Raw genomic sequence first — 14,488 nt, 5'->3', positions numbered from 1 at the left:
ACCATGAACAATAAAAAAAAAAATATTCTTGCTGGCATAAACAAGTTTGAATTTTTTTTTGTCGATATTTATAGATTCAAATTAAGAAGTTTCTTTCGAACGACCATTAGGTAATCGACAGATTATTAAAAGCGTGTAGGTACATATAGATATTTCAATACAATTTTGTTTTTTTTTTTAATTTACAAACTCTTCCACACGCCTGAAAAAATACAGTTGTTTTCATCGTTTCCTCAGTATTATTATAAAGTTGCCGTGTGACTTTAGACCTCCCTCTCTTTTTTCCGATTCGTACCTTATCCCTGCAGTTTTTGCGAGGCTCTATCTCACTCGTTAGAAATAGAGACGTGATTGTATGTATGTATGTATCTTGAGGGCGGCTAAACAGCACTCGTTTCGAGTGTCTGTGTTATTGCCATACCGCCTTCAAGTGGTAATCATTGAAGGGCACTCGCACAATGCAGAGCAAATTATAAAATAAATTATTTTTAATAATTTAATTTTGCCATGAGGTTCCCGGCATTAATAGAAAAAAGAATAGGACTACTCCATCTCCTTCCCATAGATGTCGTTAATGGCGACTTAGGGAAAGGCTTATATACTAAGGATTCTTCTTTTAGGCGATGGGCTTAATACCTTTCACATGGCCTATTAGTCTTTTCGAGACTGTTGACTCTGTCTACACCGCAAGAGATATAGTAGGATATTTGTAGGTGGCGCTAAATACGTTGCTTTTTGCAACTAGGTAGCGTTAAATTAGTTGAATCTATTTGTAGTTGGTGCTAATTTCGTATTTTTTTGTAAGATAGCGCTAAATTCGTCGCTTTTTTGTATTATAGATAGAGCTAAATTCTTTGCATTTTGCAACTGAGTGGCGTTAAATTCGTTACTATTTGTAATAAGTGCTAATTTCGTATTTTTTGGTAAGACTAAAATTAATAGTTCAAAGTCCCTAAAGAGGTAGAAATTTACAAAGTTTTAGTGACCGCCTACCCTTCCTATAATAGGCCCCTGTCGACGGGTACATTTTGGCGTACGTATAAGTACCACGTTTACGTTAAGCGCCCATAAAAATCGCTAATTACCCACCTGCCTTCTTCGTTTTGCCAGAAACCGCTCCAATACGTACGAAGAACAATTTTCCGTAATATATTTACTGTCTACTGCGTATTTTCCTAAAAAGTTTCAGTACAAAAATTTGAATATCAAATGATTATTTTTCCGTATTAAATTTAGATACTTATACATACATACTCCGTAATATATTTACTGTTGTTACCGTGTGGTTCCCGGCACCAATAAATAAAAGATTAGGACCACTCCATCTCTTTCCCATGGATGTCGTAAAAGGCGACTAAGGGAAAGGCTTACAAACTTAAGATTATTTTTTGGCGATGGGCTAGTGTTAAATATGTATAATTCAAACTTCGCGCCTTTATAGAATCATAGATTCATTCACTCACTCATGTCGCTGCTCTCTCTACTCTGTGACATTATCGAAGTGTACATGTGCTAATATTAAAATAAAGTTTTTTTCTCGTTTTAAATCGTCTTCCATCATTTCAAAGTTTAATAGGTTATGGCCCAGAAAGCCCTGTGATAGTGTATTGTTGAAAATTGGACAGTTGATATAAAAGTGAAAAAAAAAAACTAACCTCAAACACGGAACCGGTCAGTTACGAAAAATCATCATAAAAGTGTTTAATTATGTCTTCAAACAATCCATTAACCCGTGACGCGTCCGCATTTCCTAAAGTCTACACTCCGGTAACGTCCCGTACAATGAAAATTTTGCCGACTTTCCGCAGAAAAGTTAACTTTGTGCTTCAACCGTATAATTATATTCAATGAACTGTATACCTAAAAAAAGATAGCGAAACGAGCATCAAGATAAAAGTAAAATTATATACTAATAAATACCTCAAGTATCATCTGTAGCCCCGAACATTTTAAAGATGACATTTTTTTGGCCGCCATTTACACTTTACACGTTAATTGCACGAAATTCATTCCCATTTCATTAAAATATTTTCCAATAACACAAAGCTTAGTAAATTCCGCTACGAATGAGTATAATCACAACACTTGAACACAAACAATCACTCTTCAATTGTTTATTAATTATATACTATGCAAATGACACACGATAAACAATTGCCGTCGGACACTGTCAATTTCGACCGTTGGCGAAGAAGGGGTGCGGGCGGGGTGCGTAGCCACGAATCGAGCAACATACCGTTAGCAACAAAAATGTAATTCAATCGTAATGTGTCATTTTTACGCAAGTTTTTTGTGTGTATTTTTTTTAATAAAATCCATAACGTGTTTTAGTGAATGAATCGACCATATTTCTTGCTAAGTATCGAATAATTTATGTGGGTCCATTCAGTATAAATTTTGTAATACACCAGAATTCGGGTGTCGTATTTTAACTCCTAAATCTAATTAAAATACCACACAATAAATTGACTATTAAAAACATATTCAGATAGCTTAACTAACGAATAAATAATATATATTTTTTACACTAGTATTCATAAAAAATTAAGGTCTCCTTGTTTTCCGCCTAGCCGAATAACGCTTCTCCGCGATAGATTTGTTTTATTTTTTGTTTGTAATGAATAAATCCAGAAACTACTGCACAGATTTTGATGAAATTGTCACAGAGACAAATTAAACCTTCAGGAGCTCCTTTTTTACCACGGGCGGAGCCGTGGGCTATAATAAAAAAAGAACAAATCACATAGATCGAACGTGAGTTTGAGATTTGTGTAGCGATAGGTAGGTACTACTTACATTTATATAACAACATCCTCTTGGATATTCTTACATTCCAGATCCATCCTACTAATATTATATTATAAATGCAACTTTGTAAGGATGGATGTTCGTTACTCTTTTACGTAAAATATACTGGATGGATTTTGATGAAATTTAATATATAGGTAGAATATTACCTGGAAATATAGGTTAATTTTTATCCCGAAATTCTCACGACCACGGACCAAAGCCCAGGAGCGCAGCTAGTAATAGATAATTTGTACTTTATCGCACCATTTTGCTATCACAGTTTGGTCTGATGGTTAGTCAGTCATCAGACTAGTCAGTAGAGAATGCCATATGGCATGAAGTCCACCTTTGTACATATTTTTTGTTAATTTGTGCAATAAAGTTTTAAATAAATAAATAAATCAGGGAGTAATGATAATTTCAATCATTTAATAATACACATTATAGCCATTCCACATTTTTTTTATGAAAAATACAGATCACTTGAGAACCCTGGTCAATGTCAAAGCATTACGAAACAATCTAAGTGCAGTACCCTAAATTAAAATTTACAACTTCCGCCACATAAACGTAAGCCTACCACTAAACACACACTCGATAAAATAATAAGACCTATTTTTAAAGTGGTTTAAATTTTATTTTAAGAAACATTTTGACTATGTTATTAAATAAACAAAGTGAAAATAATATTTAAAAGAAAAAATAATTAAACAAATTTGCAAAACTTTTTGCGAACGGTACTTTCTAACCGACGATTCGCGATCTCAATATTACAAGGTCAATGCCATGCAATGAACAATATGGACGATCGAAATCACATAATTACGAATTATTGTTTATATTATAACTAGTTCAACAGAATTAATTAAAAACCCAGAGAGCTGAGTAAATTTACGTTAAACTTTATATAGTTTATATGGTACTTAGTTTGATAGAATAAATATGAAAACGAATGAAAACATTGTCGATCGTAGGTCGATTTCAGTTCGTAAAAGTAATGTCGATTTCTCGACATTAAATCATAAATTTAGGCCAGAACAAATAATGTTAATAAATAGGTTATTTAATAAGCTGTAATTTGATATGTAATACATTAAACAAACACTTTCCTTCTAAAAGATTTTGACATAATTCCGTTAATAAATTTTACACACCGCACAATAAAAATAATAATGGCGGAAGGCACTTGTCTTGTCGCGTACTTCACTCACGAATATGTTCTTATTTACAAAATTTTTGTTGATTGTCATTGGTTTAAAAAATAAAAAACGAAGGACAAAGACTTTCTGTTGGTTGTTACACAATTTTTGGGCGGACCAATGATATTTAAATGATTGAAAAAAAATACCAAAGACAACAGACTGCGTTATTGCCTCGGTTAGGAACTAGGACGCTTCGTGCCGTTTTACGTTAGTGCCTCGGTTAGGAACTAGGACGCGTTATGGGTTAACGTTAATTGAAAAATTAACTGGCCGGGACAACTACTCAACGTGGAGATTCGCCGTAAAAACATACCTCGAACACGAGGAACTGTGGGACTGCATTGAAAATTCTTCTGACGACTCTGTGGATCAAAAACGCGATCTTAAGGCAAAGTCAAAGATAATTCTATTGGTGGATTCTGTCAACTATGTCCACATTCAGGAAGCCAAATCAGCAAAAGAAGTGTGGGACAATTTGGCTCATGCGTTCGACGATTCAGGGCTGACACGCCGAGTAGGTTTACTTCGAGAATTATGCACTACAACTCTCGCCGAATGTCAAAACGTAGAAGAGTACGTGAGTAAAATAGTGACAACTGCTCATAAACTGCGCAATATTGGATTCAAAGTAGACGATGAGTGGCTTGGGACCCTTCTCCTCTCTGGTCTACCTGACACATACAAACCAATGATCATAGCAATCGAGAGTTCTGGTATGAAAATAAGCGCAGACTCAGTTAAAGCAAAAATTCTACAGGATGTGAAAATGAGCAACAGTGATACAAGTGCCTTTGCAGCGAATTCAGCAAACAAAAAGCCTTTTAAAAAGTCATTTCCGAAAGGGCCACGCTGTTATAACTGCAACCGATATGGTCATCTGAGCACAGAGTGCAGGTCTAAACGAAAACAAAAACAACAAAGTTCAAGCTATGCCGCTGCATTCATGGCTTCAACCACCAATAACAATGCGTGGTATATAGACTCCGGCGCCTCAGTGCATATGACTAGACACAAACACTTATTGAAAAATGAAACAATACCACTAATTAAGACAATCAAAGTAGCGAATGACAAATCCTTGCCTGTAGAAAGCTCTGGTGAACTTGACCTGAATATATATAATGACAGAGGTCAATGTAACAAGATTTTATTTCAAAATGTTCTATATGTGCCTGAATTAGCAACAAATTTACTATCTGTCAGTCAAATAGTAAATCATGGTGGTGAAGTTAAGTTCAATAATGAAGGCTGTGTAATATTAAACAAAGACAAGAAAATTGTTGCTACAGCTATATTAATCAACAATATGTACAGGCTAAATCTGCCAAATGGTCAGGCATACATATCCGACGTTGATAAAGAAGACATTTATCTCTGGCACCAACGATTGGGACATCTCAATTTCAATGATTTAAAGAAAGCAGAAGAAAATACGGATGGTGTGCAATTATCCAAAAAGACTGACAATTTAACCTGTGTTACTTGCTTGGAAGGCAAACAAACACGCCTCCCATTCAAATTAAGTTCATCAAAAACCACAAAATTACTTGAGATAGTCCACTCAGATATATGTGGACCAATGGAAACCCTTTCAATTGGCGGTGCTAAATACTTCATTACCTTTATAGACGACTACTCGAAAAAGGTGTTTGTCTATTTTCTGCACAAGAAATCTGAAGTTCTTGAGAAATTCAAGAAATTTAAAAGCCAAGTTGAAAATCAATTAGAGTGCAATATAAAATGTCTGCGTACTGACAATGGGACAGAATACATGAACAATGTTTTCTCTGAGTTCCTAGATAAGAGTGGCATTATTCATCAAACCACAACGCCATATACACCAGAACAAAATGGAGTTTCGGAACGCATGAATCGCACGTTGGTTGAAAAAGCTAAGTGTCTGTTAAGTAACGCCAACCTACCTAAACAATATTGGGCAGAAGCCATACACACAGCAGCTTATCTCAAAAACAGATCTCCAACTCAATCACTGGCTTCTAAAACTCCAGAGGAAATGTGGTTTAAGAGAAAACCGAACTTAAGTCATTTAAGAATATTCGGCTGTGAAGCAATGATACATCTACCCAAAGAAAAACGCAAAAAGTGGGATCATAAATCACAGAAAGCCATATTTATTGGTTATTGCGAAAATACTAAAGGCTATAGATTTATAATACCTACATCCAAAACAGTAATTAAAAGCAGAGATGCTGTTTTCTTTGAGACTACAGTAAAAAGGAATTATGTGCCTGTAGATCTATCTGAGAAGGAATCTATGTGTAATTCATCATCCGAAACAAATCATGATTACACATCTGAGAGTCTTGATGAAACATCAGATAATTCAAATAAAACAAGTGAATATTTCTCAGATCAAGGAAATACCTCAGATCCAGATTACATACCAAAAACAAGTGTCAAAACATCAACACCTTCCAACATAACATTAAGACCAAGAAAAAACCTACAAAAATTGAAAGAAAATGAAGATTTAACTTACCTGTGCTGCAGTGATAATGATAGCTCAAACGTTGTACCTCAAAGTTATGATGAAGCTATAAACTCAACTGACTCAGAAAAATGGAAAATATCAATTAAAGAAGAATTAGAAGCCCATGATAAAAATGGAACTTGGACATTGGTGGAAAATTCATCCAACGTCAAACCTATAGGATGCAAATGGGTGTTCAGAATAAAAAACGAACCGACAGGCCCTCGTCACAAGTCAAGACTATGTGCAAAGGGATATGCACAGAGAGAGGGTATCGATTTTGATGAAACATTTTCGCCAACTGTAAGATACGACTCCATTCGTATTTTATTGTCAATTGCAGCTCAAAAAGGTTTGGAAATAGTTCAGTTTGACATTACTACTGCTTTCCTGTATGGAGAGCTGAAAGAAACGATTCTAATGAAACCACCAGAGGGATTGAACTGTAACCCAAACATGGTATGTAAACTTAATAAATCTTTATATGGCCTGAAACAGGCACCGAGGTGTTGGAACACAAAATTCAACTCTGTTTTAAATAAATTTGGTTTTCAAAGATGTAAGGGAGACCAGTGTGTTTACATTGGATTAGTCAGAAATACTAAATGCTATCTATGCCTGTATGTTGATGACGGTCTTCTAATTTGCAAAGAAAAATCAATTTTAACTGAAGTAATAACTGATCTGCAAACTAATTTTGATGTTAAAACATATCCACTCAACTGCTATGTGGGAATGCAAATTGAAAGATATAATGACTGTATTTTTGTTCATCAGACCAAGTACATAGAACAGCTATTAAGAAAGTTCAACATGACTGAAGCTAACTCCAACAGTGTACCTGCTGATCCACATGTCAAACTCACAAAGCCTGATGGAAACAAACCTGAGAGGAAATACCCCTACAGAGAGGCCGTGGGATCTCTCATTCATGCTGCAACAGTAAGCCGTCCTGATCTCATGTTTGCAGTCAGTCAGGTGAGTAGATTTTTACACTGTTATGGAGAAATTCACTGGAATGCTGTCAAAAGAATATTTAAGTACTTACAAGATACCAAAGACTATGGTTTGCGCTATAATATGTCAAAACCAGATAGCATCAATTTGATTGGGTACAGTGATGCTGACTTCGCCAATGATGTTGAGACTAGGCGATCAACAACCGGTTATGTTTTCATTATAAATGGAGCTGCTATTACGTGGTCATCTCAAAGACAACAAACAGTAGCTTTATCCACAACGGAAGCCGAATTCATGGCAGCCTGCGCTGCCACAAAAGAGGCAATTTGGCTGAAGCAGTTACTACAGGATTTAGGTGAATTTAAACAAGAATCAGTTACTATAAATATTGACAACCAAAGTGCAATTAACGTAGTGAAAAACAATGACTTTCATAAACGCTGCAAACATATCGACATCAAGTATAATTTTATAAAAGAAAAATTTCAGGAAAAAGTTATAAGTCTTAATTATGTACACACAAACCATCAATATGCTGATATGTTTACCAAAGGCTTGCCTAAAGAAAAATTTAGTTTTATGAGAAGTAATATTGGAATGTCTAAACATAACATATGTTTGTAATTAATGTGTCCTTATGTTTATTTTTGTTAACCTTGTATTTTTATATTCTCATAAACAAAGAAGGCTCGAATTTGGAGAGAGTGTTAAATATGTATAATTCAAACTTCGCGCCTTTATAGAATCATAGATTCATTCACTCACTCATGTCGCTGCTCTCTCTACTCTGTGACATTATCGAAGTGTACATGTGCTCCTATTAAAATAAAGTTTTTTTCTCGTTTTAAATCGTCTTCCATCATTTCAAAGTTTAATAGCTAGCAACCTGTCACTATTTGAATCTCAATTATATCAGTAAGCCAAATAGCTTAACATGGCCATTCAGTCTTTTCAAGACTATTGGCTCTGTCTATCCCGCAAGGGATATATACGTGACCATTTATATTTATATATATATAAATATATATATATATATATATATAACATTAAATCACCCTGTATCTAGTAAGAACCGTATTGGACATGACACTGAAGGTCTAAACTAACAGGCTTTGTCGTGAACTAAGCCTAATTGACAAAAGGGTTTCTGCGCGCGACGCCGATCCCTAATTGGGTCATTTACAAACATATAAGTAGATTTCGAAGACCACTAATGGCTCTGGTGATAAAATGTCTTACTTAACCAACTCTGATGAAGCGAAGAATAGGGGAATTTCAACCGACTTGAAAAGGAGGAGTTACTCAGTTCGACTTTCAGTATTTTTAACCAACTTTTTATGTTTGTTACCGCGTATCTCCGGTATTTACGGCCTCTGTGGGGCAGCGGTAGTACCTACGCTTGTCTGTGACACCGGAGGCCCCGGGTTCGAATTACGGCCAGGGCATGATGAGAAAAGAACTTTTTCTGATTGTCCCTGAGTCTTGGATGTTTATCAATATAAGTATTTATTATAAAATATAGTATCGTTGAGTTAGTATCTCGTAACACAAGTCTCGAACTTACTTCGAGGGTAACTCAATCTGTGTAATTTGTCCCGTATATAGGTATTTATTTATTTATTATAATTCGAGTTGAATTTCTTTTTTTGGCTTCAATAAAGTAGAATGTCCGTTCGGTCCCATAGTAATGTATTTAAGCTGACACCGGCTACAGAAATTGAAGTAGGTTATGTACTAACCCATTAATCGCGAAGGTAAGACGAAGAGTTCTTTAAATCCTACTTCACTACATAGTATAAAACAAAGTCGCCCATTTTGTCTGTAGTCCCTTCGTATGCATAAAACTTTAAAACTACGCAACGGATTTTGATGCGGTTTTCACTAATAGAAAGAGTATTTTCTCCGACAGGTTTTTATATATAATTGAAATACATTGAAACTATATTAGCTGAGTTATAGCGATTTATGTCCAAGAAGTCAGAAAAAAAATCTAATTGAAGATTGCATTTGTGCGTGCGCCGCTTATACCGTTGGATACAAGTAAGAACAATGTATAGCAAAAACATTGATCTTTATTAGTTCTACAAAAAAGTCCGCGATGACATATATCCAGCTTTTTTATTTAAGTCACAAAAACTACTTTTCTGTATTAAAAAAACATTTAATTCGTTGGGTGATGTTTAACTGGTGATATAACCAATAATACATATATCCTTATCAAAATAAGTAAGTTCATCATCACGAGCATTTAATTTAGATTATTTTTGCAGTTTACAGTGTGTTATTTAGACATATAGTTTAGGAGATATCACGATATTAGTATTGCGGCACGGTACGGGCCGGCCGCGGCGGCGGGGGCAGCGTCCCTATAAAAACGGTTCATAAAAAATAAATAATATTAAAAAGTAGGTAGGGTAGTAAACTACGACTTTGATCTATACATATAAGACAAAAAAAAATCTGTACATTACTTAAATATTTTTTCCAAAAACTGAAAAAATATCAAAGAAGAGTCACAGAAACCAAAAAACATTTTAATATTTTAGCGGTTAAGGGAAAGAGAAGTTATTGTGAATTGAAAATTAGTATCCAATATGTGTTGGTGCGTTGACTGTATTTGTCGAAGTAGCGGGATACACGCAAACGAAGTTGCGCGGGTCAGCTAGTATATTATAAATGCGAAAATTTGTGAGTATGTCAGGATGTCAGTATGGATGTTTGTTACCCTTTCACGCAAAAACTACTGAACCGATTACGATGAAATTTGGTATGTAGCTGAAGACCCCGAATACACGTAACATATAGGCTACTTTCTATCCCGGAGTTTCCGCGGGATTGATTCTACGCAGACGAAGTCGCTAATTATCAATAATTTTGAGCTTTAAATTTTTTTTTTGGCATTAAGAGTCAGGTTTTGTACACGAAGCGACACCCATCTGATATGGATCTACAATTTTTAACATAAAACAATTTTAACATACCTAATTTCAATCAATTCATAACATCAAATAAAACTAAACTTCTACACAACAGAAGCCATTAGCCATTAACGTAATAACGGCGTGTTAATTTGCCAAAGAATGACAAATCTCATAATGCAGCCTCTTAGTATTTTCGTCGATTACAAGATTTACCCAAGCACTTAGTGGCTTTTAAACCTAATGACGGGTTTTAATTGAGTTAACAGTGTTTTAAAGATGACATTTTGGGGATATATTTTTAGTTCACATTGAGAATCTCAATGTGAACTACAAATATATCCCAATTTTTTTTAAATATATCTCAATTTGAGATATAGATATCTTTTGATTAAAATGTATATGGTAGACTGTTAGATACTGCTTAACCCAATGGTAGACTGTTAGATAATGCTATTAGCATTAAGTCCGCCTATTGTACTATACAAATTGTAATTATTACAATAAAGAATAAATAAATAAATAAATATATATCAAATTAGAGGAAGCCCGTGGCTCCGCTTGCGGTACCGAAAACATACATACATATATATATAATCACGTCTACATCCATGTAGACGTGATTATATATGTAGAAGTAGATGTTGGCCGATTCTCAGACCTACTCAATTAGCTCACAAAAATTAATGAGAATCGGTCAATCCATTTCGGAGGAGTACGGGAACGAACATTGTGATATGTGAATTTTATATATAAGAATATATATAAATATATTGAGTCTATATTATATCTATAAATATGGATTTGGATCTTCTAGTAAACTGTCTATAACCCTCGACCATTGTAAACTAACTGACTACAAGAGAACATTTTGCGTACAAACTCCACTAACTCGGGAGTGCCCAACTGTCGAAAGAAATTTCGGTTGCCAAACACGCTGGCAAGGATTTAATCCAGGAACACAGATCTAGGAAGATGGACAAGACCGAACGATAGGACTACATAGAGTTACATCTTTATCCCTTGCGGGGTAGACAGAGCCAACAGTCTTGAAAAGACTGATAGGCCACGTTCAGCTGTTAGACTTTATGACGGAAGTGAGTTTCAAAGAGTGGTTAGCCCATCACCTACAAGAGAATCACAAGTTTATACGCCTATCTCTTAGTCGCCTTTTACGACATCCATGGGAAAGATATGGTGTGGTTGTATTCTAAACTTAGCAAAGTGCCGGCCACACTCAATATTTTACTTCGTTACTAGTCCAGTATACTCTAAATGTATCTGGTTATAATCAGTGTGTACTGATTACCTTAGTCGCCTTAAAGTTAGAGGTTCTATTCAAAAGTGCCGAGCACCACACGGCATTTTATAGGCGTTTCTTTTCAGAAATAAATGCTCTCATTTTATATTTATCTTGTCTCCGCTGCCTGTCGGAAAATTAGCCTTTTAAAGAGCTCAAGTCCTGCAATCGGACGGAATTAAATTTGTTCCGCTCATTAAAGGAAAACGCAAAGGTTGAGATGCCGAGGTTTTTTATAAGTTAAAAATAAAAGCACTGCAATATTTATGAAATTAATTTTAATATTCTATCTATGATTTCTCTCGTTAATTAATTAATTTATTTTATTTCTATTCTGAAACAACTTCTGTCTCATCATCGATCATAATAACACATTTATTTTTTCATTTTAATTTCTTTACAGATAATCCGAGAAACTAAAACTAAATTTGATTATTAATTTAATTTATGAAAGATAGAAGTTATTCTAACATCATCAAAGTCATCAAACAAGTTACGGCAGACAACCGATTTTCATGCTAACATTTTTCGCACAATCAAATTAACAAGAGAACAGAACAGTGCCGTGTGGTTCCCGGCACCAATACAAAAAAGAATAGGACCACTCCATCTCTTTCCCATGGATGTCGTAAAAGGCGACTAAAGGATCGGTTTACAAACTTGAGATTCTTTTTTTAGGCGAGGGGCTAGCTACCTGTCACTATTCGAATCTCAATTCTATCTTAAATCGCTGAACGTGGCCTATCAGTCCGCTCAAGACGGTTGGCTCTGTCTACTCCGCAAGGGATATAGACGCGATTATATGTATGTATGTATGTAGAGAACAGAAGAGACAAGTTACGAATGAATTCGATTGTAACATAAATTTGATAACTAGTAAATTAGTCAATAATAAAAGAAAAAAGTTCCGGCACCACTGCATATCTTTCTCATGGAAAGGGCGACTAAGGGATAGGCTTATAAACTTGGGATTCCTTTAGTAGGCGATGGGCTAGCATCCTGTCTCTATTTAAATCTCAATTCCATCAGAAAGCCATATCTACTGATCTGTACAGCTGAACGTGGCCTTTCATTTTATTCAAGACTGATGGTTCTATCTATCCCGCAAGAGAAATAGATGTGACTTTATGTACCTATGCATGCGTGTATGAAAGAAAAATATATTTATAAAAATATTGATTTAACCTTAACTATTAAAGTCTTTGATACCCTTCTAAGATATATTCTGATACTGAAAAATGATAAGATGTCTTTGTATTTGCACGTGACTCTTAATTGCTATTTAAATTTAGAATGTGGTTCCCGGCACTATTACAAAAAAGAATAGGACCACTCCATCTCTTTCCCATGGATGTCGTAAAAGGCGACTAAGGGATAGGCTTATAAACTTAGGATTCCTCTTTTAGGCGATGGGCTAGCAACCTGTCACTATTTGAATCTCGGTTCTATCATTAAGCCAAATAGCTGAACGTGGCCATTCAGTCTTTTCAAGACTGTTGGCTCTGTCTACCCCGCAAGGGATATAGACGTGATCATATGTATGTATGTATGTAAATTTAGAATCAAAATTTGTTCCATTCTTTTATTAAAACAATTTTATATTAAACCATGTCAATTCTATATTCACATTAATTTGAGATCTTCGCAATTTCATAAGCATCTTGTCCAAACTCTTTCACCCTTATTCCATTACCTTAACGTTCATTTTGGTTAAAATGAATAAATTTAAGAGACTTTCCGTAAACGTCTTTTGAAATTAAGTAGAAGTTTTAAAGTAGGCGAACAACTTCGGCAGTGGATGCGTAAAATTGGCTTAATAGAAGATTAAAATGATTATTTGACTTCGTTAGAACGGGGAAGGACTATTGTGTCGTGCTTTTTGACACGTCTTTAGAATTACATCACAAAAAGGGACTTGTTGGCGGAAATCCGGGTTGCAACATATTTTTCTGACTTTGCCGGGTTAAACTGACTGACTTCTTAACTTAGAAGATTAGTAGGAGTTCTTGTAACAAGGTCAATTGTTCGAAATTATGTAGATACCTACATATATTTATTCTCTCACCTACACTATGAAACTAAGTTTAAAACAACTTATTATTAATTTTAGTGCCGTTTAGTGCACTTTAAAAGAAGACCACTTTATATCTTTCCCATGGCTATCGTAAAAAGTGACTGAGCGTAAGGTAAGTAAACTTAGGATTCTTCTCGTGGGGATAGGCTAGTAATTTGTCACTATTTGACTCTCGGTTCCGTCTTTACAGCTCGACGAGGTCTTTTAGTCTTTTCAAGTCTGTTGGCTCTGTCTACCTCGTAATAGATATTAATGTGTATTCATATATGAAAATTTCTTTGTGTAATAATTTCTTTAGGCACATGTATTGATTTTAACAGCCTACGCGAACCAACTCCCAAGCACTGTGATCCGAAAAAATATTGTAAGTACTTACATACACTCGCATTTTTACCCGCCTCATAAACCTAATGTTATTTATTGTAGCAATAAACGAGAAATGAGAACGCTTCTAGAGCATATATTAAAAACCTTATGTTCTTTTATTGCAAACAATTATTTAAATTTTATGAAAAAATTAAGTTTGAGCCGTGTGATTTTGTGTGAGGTGGAATTGAAACTTACCCAAGTATTTCCGTGAAGTCTTAAACTAATTTAAATCTCACTAACAGATTTCTTAAAGTTTAATACCTTATAATTTTATTAAGTATGTACTCTTAATTATATAATCGCAAAATTTGAAGAGGAATGGTTCAATAAGTAGATAACGCGTGAAGAATCAACAAACAAAAGTACTATAGCATTTAAAATATT

The sequence above is a fragment of the Amyelois transitella genome, chromosome 20 (assembly GCF_032362555.1).
Source record: "Amyelois transitella isolate CPQ chromosome 20, ilAmyTran1.1, whole genome shotgun sequence".
Lineage (NCBI taxonomy): Eukaryota > Metazoa > Arthropoda > Insecta > Lepidoptera > Pyralidae > Amyelois > Amyelois transitella.
Note: the sequence above shows the minus strand (reverse complement) of the source record.